The sequence below is a fragment of the Macaca thibetana genome, chromosome 17 (assembly GCF_024542745.1).
Source record: "Macaca thibetana thibetana isolate TM-01 chromosome 17, ASM2454274v1, whole genome shotgun sequence".
NCBI lineage: Eukaryota > Metazoa > Chordata > Mammalia > Primates > Cercopithecidae > Macaca > Macaca thibetana.
In genome coordinates, this window is record NC_065594.1 from 57,636,937 (window position 1) to 57,649,461 (window position 12,525).

Genomic DNA, 12,525 nt, shown 5'->3' on the forward strand with positions numbered 1-12,525 from the left:
GGCATCCAATTCCTTTATGATGTATGTTTCTTGCTGCTTGCTCATGGGGTAATAGTCATTTCACGACTCACTTCTTTTGGTTGGTTCCCATTTTCTGTGGTCACCAGATATATAGGATATGTTTCAGATAAGATGGAACTTGGGTTCCTGCAAGGAAAATGAGCAGCATTCACCTCTACATTGCAGAGGCATGAAGAATAGTTTTAGTCCTTCTTTACCTGAGGTCCTTTTTATGTAGGACCCTTTCTGTTTTTGCAAGCTGGGTTTTCATTACTTTGTGTCTCTGTTGCGTGATTGCATGGAAGGGATTGGGAAATGGAGATCCTTACTGGTTTCCTGTTGGGAAGCTTGCCTTACACTCTACCATGTGAGAGCTCTAACTGTAAAGTGCATTAGTTAATTGGTTTGATTCAAGAATCAAAATATATGGAGCTGTAGTAAGCCTTTCAGAGGCGTATTCATCATCCACCTTAACACTTTTTGGCAGCTGTGCAGGTAGCTCAAGGTGTAAAAAAAACAAACAACTCATCACTTTCTGGAACTTTAAGCCATTCTTTCAAAGATGCACCCTTATTTCCATAAAGCCCGGGGTATATTACAATCTCAATTTCAACCTGAATGTGGTACTAGAAAATGCTCTCATGATGGTCCTTAGATTTCACTAATAACTCTCAGCCCTTATGCCACTTTCAAATTATTTTAGGTTGATTTAGTCCTTATTTAGCCTTTTTCTTATGGTATGTATGTAAACAGTGGAAGGAAACTTGTTTGTATTTTTGATGGGGAGCTATATGGGATCAGTTTTATGCTTAAAATATTTGCATTTTAAAATTTATTATGATATTGCTTGTTTATTAGATTAGTAATCTATTAATAACTTTTCTTCTTTTGAATGGATTTCTGTCATATGTAGTTAGCATCCTTCTATTGCTAGTATTTTGGTACCTAGGCTTTTTTTTTATAGTTTAATTTTGTCCGAATAGCATTGAAATAACCAACTTTAACAGAAATCACCTTCTTAGTGGTATTAGTATATTAACTCTTCATATGGTTTGAAGCAAATCAAAGTTGAAGCAGGCTGTATTTCATTCAACAAGTATACAGGTGAATAAATCAAAGCCTTAATGCTTTACAAATGTTTCTAGAGACAAATGGCAGAAAATCTTCCTGAAAATAAGCCTGGGATTAGAATTCCAGGTGGAAAAACAAGGAGGGTTCATTAATCTTAGTGGGATGGACTTAAAAATTTTAAAGTTACCTGATTTACATAATTTTATTTCATTAGTACATTTTATGCATCAAGTTTTTTTTTTTGTATTGCAAATCTTTTTGATGAAGAAAATATCAACAGGGTTTAATTTTAAAAGTTTAACCCACTTGTTAATGCTTGCAAAGCACTCTGAAGTTCTTTTATCACTGTAGACTATAGTGTCCCTGTCGTGTGGTCTCACAAATAGAGTGCTGTTCGTTTGGATTCCCTGATATGTTTGCAGGATGGCAACTTACTTTTATTTCCTGTGTTTATTAAGCAACAACTGGAGTGGGTATATAGTACCTTATTTTAAAAATATTTAAAACTACAAGTTTTACATGTTCATTGTAAAAAAACTAAAACATAGACGTAGGTATAAGGTCACAAAAATTCTCTTTCTTGTCCCCAGTTTATTACCGTGACTCAGAATTCACCCTGTTAATACTCTGTAGATCTTTCAAGATAAAAAATATAATTACACAAATCAATATACAAACATACACACATCAGTTTTTTTTAATGCTTGCCTTTCATTGAACATACCTTGGACATTTGTGTGTTCATGTGACTTCACGTCTCCCAGTAACAATGGCATCATTACTAGAGTAACAATATTAAGGAACAAGTTACTGTTAACTGTATCACCCACAGTTTTTCATGCATTTTTATTATGATTTCATCCTAATGGGTTAAACAAAATTTATTTGCTTATTTATTCAGAATAGTACTTCCTGCTAAAATGTCATGTGTTCAGGAAAGTTTACAAATGTAGATTAATCACTGAATATTTTAACTATTCTTTAAGTATATATTTTCTAATAAAACCTTAGAATACATTATTTTCCTTTTATTAACAACTTGGACAAAATTTTGGTTAAGAATTACGTGTATAAGGAAAATCGTGACTAACAGAACCAATCTTTTTATGATAGTTCATTAGTTAATGATTAACCAGGTCTTTGAGATCTTTTTTCTGAATAATTAACCTATAAGGAGTATCTTTAAAAAAAAAAAAAACTTTAAAGACAATGGCATGTTATGCTTTCCCTTTTAACAAAAAACTTTGATGAAGCAATATTCTTATTTCTTTGAATATTTATCTTAATTGAATTTTAAGTCTTGAATGTTGCCTTAATACTACCTGATTATCCTAGCACAGTACTGCTGGAATTAAGTGTCTCAGAAAGTTAAAGATGATGGCAATTCCAGAACCTGATTTCTTAAGTCCTCTTATGGCCCTATAGTAAAACTCTCATCCTGCTATACTGATTCCTCAGTTATCTTACTAATTTGATAGGCTTAGGTCTCTGGAAGGCCATTGGCTAGAAAGGAAAAGGGAAAAGTCTCAATATCAGAAGCAAATAAAAAGCTCAAAGGGACTAAAATATCCATGCATACATGGGACACAGTGTAATTGGGTGCTTTTTCTGTCTTTATGGAAGAAATGTTTTTAAGATTCATATTTGTCCCAATGTCACTAGACTGTGAAGCACCAGAGGACAGAGTAAGTTAGAGTGGTCTGAAGTGGCAATGGGAGCCGTTAGCTAACTGCATACTAGATCTTCCTATGACCTGTTTCAGCTCTCTTATTTCAGTGTTGAGGGACAGGAGCTCTGAGGCGAAATGGCTTATGTAAGCTCTTCTGGTTACTGATGGAGTTCAGACTAAAATTCAGATTATTTGTCCAGATTCAGAAGTGTTTACATCAATTGATACATTTTTTTCCCCAGAGCAAGCTGTGTAACTCACTAGCAAATTTATAAAGTCAATTTAGTGGATTGACCAGCATTCTCAAAAAGTGAAGTGCAGTAGAATAGAAAATCAGAGTTTATCATATCTTATAATACAATGCTTGCTTTGATTAAATGTGTTTCAGTTTTACGGATGTGAAAATATTAAACATATTTTTGCATTATGATCAAAGTTAGCAAAACTCTCTACTGTTTGAAAGCAAAATGGAGAAAGCAGGTGGAAAAGCACTGAAGATAGTATAGTACTCTGAAGGGAAGTTAGGTCTTGCACACCTCAGCCAGGAAGATGGTTCTATATGAGAAAATGCCACGATGAAAATAAGCCAGCCAATATAAAATACAGCCATGTAAGAAGGCTTTATTTTAGTAGAATGACAATTAGCAGAACATTGAGACTATATAAACAGGATGTGGCAAGGATTTTAAACTTTCCCAACTGGGAAAGACAATAGAAAAGTTGTTAATTATAAAAGGAAAAATGGTGACTTGTACAAATTAAGGGAAATTTAATGAATGAGATATTCATCTTCCACATGTAATACCAAGATCCCAGACAGCTGGCTAATATCATTGCCAATTTTTCATCAAAGCTGTTGAACACCTTGTAGTATACATATGGCACAGCTAAATTAGACCACCTAAACTGTTTTTTGCATAATTGATTTTCAGTGAAAAGACCAGAGGGTGCTTCCCTTTCTGACAGTGCTAATTGAAAATGTACAATGTTTTGTAGGAGCAAATGGAATTGACTGAAGTGTATGACGTGTGTTTGAGATACGTAACTTTTAAATGTTGAAGTGAGGTGCTGAAATAGTTTAGTTCTAACTGGGTGAGTCAGGGTTGGGGGTGGAGGGAAAGTTTGTTATAGGACAGCTTAGTAAGTAAAGCTTGAACTTCATTTATCTTTTTAAGAGACTGTTGGAACTAAGTATTGTAGCGGCTATCTAGATTGATCCTAGCAGGTGCCAGTGACTCAAACACTGTTAGAGAGAACTAAAGATTTGTTGATTGTGCTTATTAGTGTTGATGTTTCAGCTTTTCTTAAAATAAAACTTGCAGTGATTGAAGGCTCTTAAAATTATTGTCTGAAAATTACCACATATACTTTTCAGTAGCAGGTCTAAATACACACACACAATATATATATATATACTTGTATATATGTATGGCTGTACCGTTTGTTGTTTGTACTATCTGCAAAAGGATGACTTTGGAACCAAGTATTTTGAGAATAACTGAGACTTTGTTTTCCAGACGATTGTCACACTTCATTGGAAACATTCAGGGTTATCACAGGCTTTGTGTCATTTTTGGTCTCCCAGCGTAGAATGTGATGTGTATGGAAAAGAAGGGGTTGGGTTCTGTGAGAAGGATAGTAGTTTCTGGTGTGTGTGGTTTGGAAGCAATTGAAGAAAAGTTAAAGAAAATTGGAATGACATTCCAAATAGTAGTTTGAAATTTATATTTCAAACATAATTTGAAGAATTCTGAAAATTTAGATCAGGACTTTTCAGATATTCTTGCCAGAATTCAATATACCCTTAATGAAACTACTGAAGTTGAAAAAATCTTTTTAAGTCAGAATGTATGATGCACTAATGATGGCAAGATAGGATATTGTAAATGTTACTTGCATTCTAATGACAATGAATAAAGTGATTTTTAAAATGACTCTTTAGAAGGTTAGAACTATATAGGAGAAATACAGTTTTGTTTTTTTTTTAAACCTTGCCTATCTAATTTTGGAGCTGTGTTGTACTCAAGGAGTTTTTAGCCACATGATCTCTATAACTAGTTTTTTTGTATTATCTGCAAAAAGATGACTTTAGAACCAAATATTTTGAGAATAACTGAGACTTTTTTTTTTCTAGACAATTGTCATACTTCATTGGAAACATTCAGGGTTATTGTGGACTTTTTCTGTCTTTAAATCCCGCTCTAGGCCAAGTCATAGAAACACTAGGCTCAAAGCTATCCTGCCCACTGGCATTAAGACAGAAGTGAAAATGATCACTTCTATCTTAATGCCATACATTTGTATAGCACCTCAACAGTTTTATCAAAATAATATAATAAATAACATGTAAGTGGTTTTCAAAACTCCTTTCGTTAGGCTTATTACAGGAAGCAGTCCTCTACTCCCTTCTCCTGCTGAGTCCTTCACATAGGCATCGCTTTATACTCTTCTAGCGGTTTCTTTTTCCTAAACAGTCTTTATACTTTTATGATCTTAGACATCTGTGGACTTATTATGAAAGATGAAAACTTAGCTGTCTTCCTCTCACCCTCGACTACCATATCCATATATTTTTTTCCTTCTCATGATGGTTTTTATGGTTTTTCTTTTATATTTAATGTCTGCATTATGATTATAATTTACTAGCTGAGTCCTGTTAATTGCATGTTAAACATGTATTTTCTGTAACCCCTTTGTTCCTCCAACAGTTAGTAATGGCCCTTCTTCTCCCCTCTTCACTTTCTTTAATTAACCATCAGAAATTATTTTCCCAAACACACTAAAGGAGCCATACAATCCCTCATTAAGGTCATAAATATTTGGCAATCTGTTAAATCCGCTTTTTAAAAAATTTATATTGTAGTGCTATCCCCTCTGAAACTCTTAATCTCATTGCTGTAGTTTTTACTAGTAGTTTGCCCCCTAGGCTGGATGCATACTGCTATTGCCATGGGAACTCTTTCCGTTTCTTGGCTAATGTGGATTCCCTTCTTCTTAAGTCCTTTTCCTTTGTATTTCACTTATTCTTTTAGGTGGAGCACAGCCTTCAATAGCTTTCTAAGAAAGGAGACCTGCATGAGAGGCACACTTTGAGATCCTGCATATTTGAAAATGTCATTGTTCTGCCCTTACATAAGATTCACAGTTGGACTGGCTATAAAAGTCTAAGTTAACCTTTCCCTCATGTTTGAAGGCATTTTTCCATTTTGTTCTAGCTTCTGTTATGTTCTAGTTATTGAGTGTACTGTGTTTGGGTATCTAATTTTTTTTGACTTTTTCTTTTGCTTCCTTTATCTCTACTATTCTAAAATGTCATGTTGTACCTTGGTATGGGTTATTTTATTTGGTATACCGGACATTTGTGCACACTTTCACTCTAGAATTGCATGGCCTGTCTTCCACTCTGGATATTTTCTTGCTTTTTTTTTTTTTTTCCCTCTCTCTCTTCAGAATAACTTTCCAGTTTCTTTCTTTTCTTTCTTTATTTTCTTTTTTTCTTTTTTTTTTTTTTTGGTAGAACTTGTAACAGACAGATGTAGGTCATTCTACCTGGCTTAATCACTTTATTTTCTTATCTGTCTTTTCCCATTGCTAATCTGTCTTTATTTTCTTTTCAGGAGACTTCTTCAACTTGTATTCCAAACTCATTTATTGACTCTTTCGTTTTTGCTATGATAGTCTCATTTCCCAAGGATGAATAAACTGGTTTTTTTTCCAATATCCATGTGTATGTGTGTGCTTGTGTGTGCATGTGTGTGTGTGTGTGTGTGTGTGAATGTAACATTTTCTCTTAGATGATATAAATTATACTTGTCTTGAAATTTTCATCTGTTCCCTGCATTTTCTCTTTGGTTCTCTTTACCCCCTCTACTTTTAGTCTCGGTGTTTCATGTAAAAGGAATATTTCACATATTTGGTGTCACTGGTTGTCTGTTCATACCCAAAGGAGGTATTGAAGCTGATCTGAAGCTCTCCATGGATGGAGCTCCTTGGTGCAGTTTACTAGTGATTGGATGGGTAGCCAGCCCACATTCAAGTATCTCTAGGTCTTCTCTTGGATTCATCTTTTTCTCTAGGCATAAACCTTCTATCCTTCTAGGAGATGTAAGCAAGGCAGTCATTTCTAGGAATATAAAGAGAGAAATGGGACCAGAATTCTAACGAGTCAGCATGTGGACTTCCATTTAATGTTTGGTTAAGTAAGGTACCTCATTTCTCCTTCAGCTAAGTTTGGTGTGCCTGAAGTTAAGGCTTCTCTGGATCAGCTTATTCACACAGCAGAGTCTCTGGTCTCAGGTTAAGATGAAGAGGGCGGGTAGGACTGGCTGTATGGAAGGGGATTTGGGATTCCAGTTGCCCCTAGGTAGACTTTCAACTGGATTCACTGCTTTTAGTGTGATGATCATCCCTACCTTCTATGAAATGCAGAGTGGGAATGAGATATAGTACCAGACAATAGGAATTGGACTATGGAGTATGAAAGAGAAATCTCCATAAGTGAACATGGCATAGTGGGTCACTTAGAAACTGAATGTGCCTGTAGAAATGAGCAGCTTTTGAATATGGTGTGAGGCTATGTGGACAAAGGAAATATTTGTATCACATAGACCCTAAGTAATTGAAGACACCTTACTGTGGTGTTCTCCTACAAACAAAAAAAGGATTCTATCAAAAAAAAGTGAATGGGAGTATCTGGAATCCAGGGTCAAGCTGGTTGGAGGAAGCTTCCTAGCAGCAGAAGAGATCAGCAGTTCTCCCATAGGACACTGGAGGTAACAGGCAGAGCAGTGCTTTAGGTAGCAGCTTCAGGTGGTAGCTGAGAGGGATTTAAAAACAACAGGCACAAGCTCAGACGGAAACATGAATTTTCCCAGCAGGAGTTGACAGACACCTCATACAGGAGAGCTCTGGCTTGGCATCTGGCAGATACCCCTCTGGAACAAAGCTTCCAGAGGAAGGAACAGGCAGCAATCTTTGCTGTTCTGCAGCTGCTGCTGTTGATACCCAGGCATACAGAGTCTGGAGTGGACCTCAGGAAAACCCCAGCAGACCTGCAGCAGAGGGGCCTGACTGTTAGAAGGAAAACTAACAAACAGAAATAAATGGCGTCAACATCAACAAAAAGGACGTCCACACAGAAACCCCATCCAAAGGTCACCAATATCAAAGACCAAACGTAGATAAATCCATGAAGATGAGGAATAAACGGTGCAAAAGGGCTGAAAATTCCAAAAATCAGAACACCTCTTCTCCTCCAAAGGATCACAACTCCTCATCAGCAAGGGAACAAAACTGGACAGAGAATGAATTTGATGAATTGTCAGAAATAGAATTCAGAAGGTGGGTAGTAACAAACTCCTCTGAGCTAAAGGAGCATGTTCTAACACAATGCAAGGAAGCTAAATACCTTGATAAAAGGTTGGAGGAATTGCTAACTAGAACAACCAGTTCAGGGAAGAACATAAATGACCTGATGGAGCTGATAAACACAGCACAGGAACTTCGTAAAGCATACACAAGTATCAGTAGCCAAATCAGTCAAGCGGAAGAAAGTATATCAGAGATTGAAGATCACCTTAATGAAATAAAGCATGAAGACAATATTAGAGAAAAATGAATGAAAAGGAATTAACAAAGCCTCCAAGAAATATGGGACTATGTGAAAAGACCAAACTTACATTTGATTGGTGTACCTGAAAGTAACTGGGAGAATGGAACCAAGTTGGAAAACACTCTTCAGGATATTATCCAGGAGACCTTTCCCAACCTAGCAAGACAGGCCAACATTCAAATGTAGGAAATACACAGAACACCACAAAGATACTCCTCGAGAAGAGCAACCCCAAGACATATAATCATCAGATTCACCAAGGTGGAAATGAAGGAAAGAATGTTAAGGGCAGCTGAAGAGGGGTTACCCACAAAGGGAAGCCCATCAGACTAGCAGCGGATCTCTCTGCAGAAACCCTACAAGCCAGAAAAAAGTGAGGGCCAATACTCAACATTCTTAAAGAAAAGAATTTTCAACCCAGAATTTCATATCCAGTCAAACTAAGCTTCAAAAGTGAAGGAGAAATAAAATCCTTTACAGACAAGCTAATGCTGAGAGATTTTGTCACCAGTAGGCCTGCCTTACAAGAGCTCCTGAAGGAAGCACTAAATATGTTGTTGTTGTTGTTGCTGTTGTTTTTGAGACAGAGTCTCGCTCTGTCACCCAGGCTGGAGTGCAATGGCACCATCTCAGTTCACTGCAGCCTCTGCTTCCCAGGTTCAAGTGATTCTCCTGTCTACCTCCTGAGTAGTTGGGATTACAGGCGCCCACTACGACGCCTGGGTAATTTTTGTATTTTTAGTAGAGGCAGGGTTTTGCCATGTTGGTCAGGCTGGTCTTGAACTCCTGACGTCAGGTGATCCACCAGCATTGGCCTCCCAAAGTGCTGGGATTACAGGTGTGAGCCACCGCACCTGGCCTCAGAAGCAGTAAATATGGAAAGGAAAAACCAGTACCAGCCACTGCAAAAACATACCAAATTGTAAAGACCATCAACACTATGAAGAAACTGCGTCAACTAATAGGCAAAATAACCATCTGGCATCATAATGACAGGATCAAATTCACACAGAACAATATTAACCGTAAATGTAAATGGGATAAATGCCCCAATTAAAAGACACAGACTGGCAAATTGGATAAAGAGTGAAGACCTATTGGTGTGCTGTATTCAGGAGACCCATCTCACATGCAAAGACACACATAGGCTCAAAATAAAGGGATGGAGGAATATTTACCAAGCAAATGGAAAGCAAAAAAAAAGAGCAGGGGTTGCATCCTAGTCTCTGATAAAACAGACTTTAAACCAACAAAGATCAAGAGACAAAGAAGAGCATCACATAATGGTAAAGGGATCAATGCAACAAGAAGAGCTAACTATCCTAAATATATATCCACCCAATACAGAAGCACCCAGATTCATAAAACAAGTTCTCAGAGACCTACAAGGAGACTTAGACTTCCACACAATAATAGTGGGAGACTTTAACACCCCACTGTCAATATTAGATCAACGAGACACAAAATTATAAGGATATTCAGGACTTGAACTCAGCTCTGGATCAAGTGGGCCTAATAGATATCTACACAGCTTTCCACCCCAAATCAACAGAATATACTTTCTTTTCAGCACCATGTAACACTTATTCTAAAATTGACCACATAATTGGAAGTAAAATTCAGCAAAGGCAAAAGAATGGAAATCATAAGAAACAATCTCTCAGACCACAGTGCATCAAATTAGAACTCAGGGTTAAGAAACTCACTGAAAACCGCACAATTACATGGAAACTAAACAACCTGCTCCTGAGTGACTACTGGGTAAACAATGAAGTTAAGGCAGAAATAAATAAGTTCTTTAAACCAATGAGAACAAAGACACAATGTACCAGAATCTATGGGACACAGCTAAAGCACTGTTCAGAGGGAAATTTATAGCACTAAATGCCCACCGGAGAAAGCAGGAAAGATCTAACATCAACACCCTAATATCACAATTAAAAGAACTAGAGAAGCAAGAGCAAACAAATTCAAGAGCCAGCAGAAGACAAGAAATAACTGAGATTAGAACAGAACTGAAGGAAATAGAGACACGAAAAACCCTTCAAAAAATCAATGAATCCAGGAGCTGGGTTTTTGAAAAGATTCACAAAATAGACCACTAGCCAGACTATTAAAGAAGAGAAGAATCAAACAGACACAATAAATGATAAAGGGGATATCACCACTGATCCCACAGAAATACAAACTACCATCAGGGAATACTATAAATACCTCTATGGAAGTAAACTAGAAAATCTAGAAGAAGTGGATAAATTCCTGGACACATACACCCTCCCAATACTAAACCAGGAAGAAGTTGAGTCCCTGAATAGATCAATAACAAGTTCTGAAATTGAGGCAGTAATTAATAGCCTATCAACCAAAAAAAGCCCAGGACCAGATGGATTCAGAGCCAAATTCTACCAGAGGTACAAAGAGGAACTGGTACCATTCCTTCTGAAACTATTCCAAACAATAGAAAGACAGGGGCTCCTCCCTAACTCATTTTATGAGGCCAGCATCATCCTGATACCAAAACCTGGCAGAGACACAACAAAAAAAAAGAAATTTTTAGGCCAGTATACCTGATGAACATTGATGTGAAAATCCTCAGTAAAATACTGGCAAATTGAATCCAGCAGCACATCAAAAAGCTTATCCACCACGATCAAATCGGCTTCATCCCTGGGATGCAAGGCTGGTTGAACATATGCAAATCTATAAATGTAATCCATCACATAAACAGAACCAATGACAAAACCACATATAATTATCTTAATAGATACAGAAAAAGCCTTTGATAAAATTTATCACCCCTTCATGCTAAAAACTCTCAATAAATTAGGTACTGATGGAATGTATCTCAAAGTAATAAGAGCTATTTATGACAAACCCACAGCCAATATCATACTGAATTGGCAAAAGCTGGAAGCATTCCCTTTGAAAACTGGCACAAGACAAAGATGCCCTCTCTCACCACTCCTATTCAACATAGTATCGGAAGTTCTGGCCAGGGCAATCAGGCAAGAGAAAGAAAGAAACGGTATTCAGATAGGAAGAGAGGAAGTCAAATTGTCTGTTTGCAGATGACATGATTGTATATTGAGAAAACCCGATCGTCTCAACCCCAGATCTTAAGCTGATGAGCAACTTTAGCAAAGTCTCAGGATACAAAATCAATGTGCAATAATCACAAGTATTTCTATACACTAATAGTAGACAGCCAAGTCATGAGTGAACTCCCATTCACAATTGCTACAAAGAGAATAAAATACCTAGAAATACAAGAGATGTGAAAGACCTTTTCAAGGAGAACTGCAAACCACTGCTCAGGGAAATCAGAGAGGACACAAACAAATGGAAGAACATTCCATGCTCATGGATAGGAAGAATCAATATCAAATGGCCATACTGCCCAAAGTAATGTATAGATTAAATGCTATCCCCATCAAGCTACCATTGACTTTCTTCACAGAATTAGAAAAAACTACTTTAAATTTCATATAGAACCGAAAAAGAGCCCATATAGCCCAGACAATCCTAAGCAAAATTAACAAAGCTAGAGGCATCATGCCACCTGACTTCAAACTATACCACAAGGCTACAGTAACCAAAACAGCGTGGTACTGGTATCAAAACAGATATATAGGCAAATGGAACAGAACAGAGACCTCAGAAATAATCCACACATTTACAACCATCTGGTCTTTGACAAATCTGACAAACACAAGTAATGGGGAAAGGATTCCCTATTTAATAAATGGTGCTGGGAAAACTGGCTAGCCATATACAGAAAAAGCTGAAACGACCCCTTCCTTACACCTTATACAAAAATTAACTCAAGATGGATTACAGATGGATTAAAGATTTAAATGTAAGACCTAAAACCATAAATAGCCTAAAGGAAAACCTGTACAATACCATTCAGGACATAGGCATGGGCAAAGACTTCATAAGTAAAACACCAAAAGCAATGGCAGCAAAATCCAAAATTGACAAATGGGATCTAATTAAAGAGCTTAGGCAGCCTACTGAATGGGAGAAAATTTTTGCAATCTATCCACCTGACAAAGGGCTAATATCCAGAATCTATGAGGAACTTTAACCAATTTACAAGAAAAAAAAAACCCCATCAAAAAGTGGACGAAGGATATGAACAGACACTTCTCAAAAGAAGGTATTTATGTGGCCA

At 36.9% G+C, this 12,525-nt stretch overlaps 2 protein-coding genes across 5 annotated transcripts in view; one reads left to right on the forward strand and one right to left on the reverse strand.

The window, feature by feature from the left end:
• The window catches only part of MYCBP2 (MYC binding protein 2), a 1,055,480-nt gene that overhangs the window by 655,079 nt on the left and 387,876 nt on the right, over window positions 1–12,525 (reverse strand). The window lies entirely within an intron of this gene.
• SLAIN1 (SLAIN motif family member 1) overlaps window positions 1–12,525 on the forward strand; it is a 66,076-nt gene that overhangs the window by 1,783 nt on the left and 51,768 nt on the right. The gene's annotated exons all lie outside the window — the stretch shown is intronic.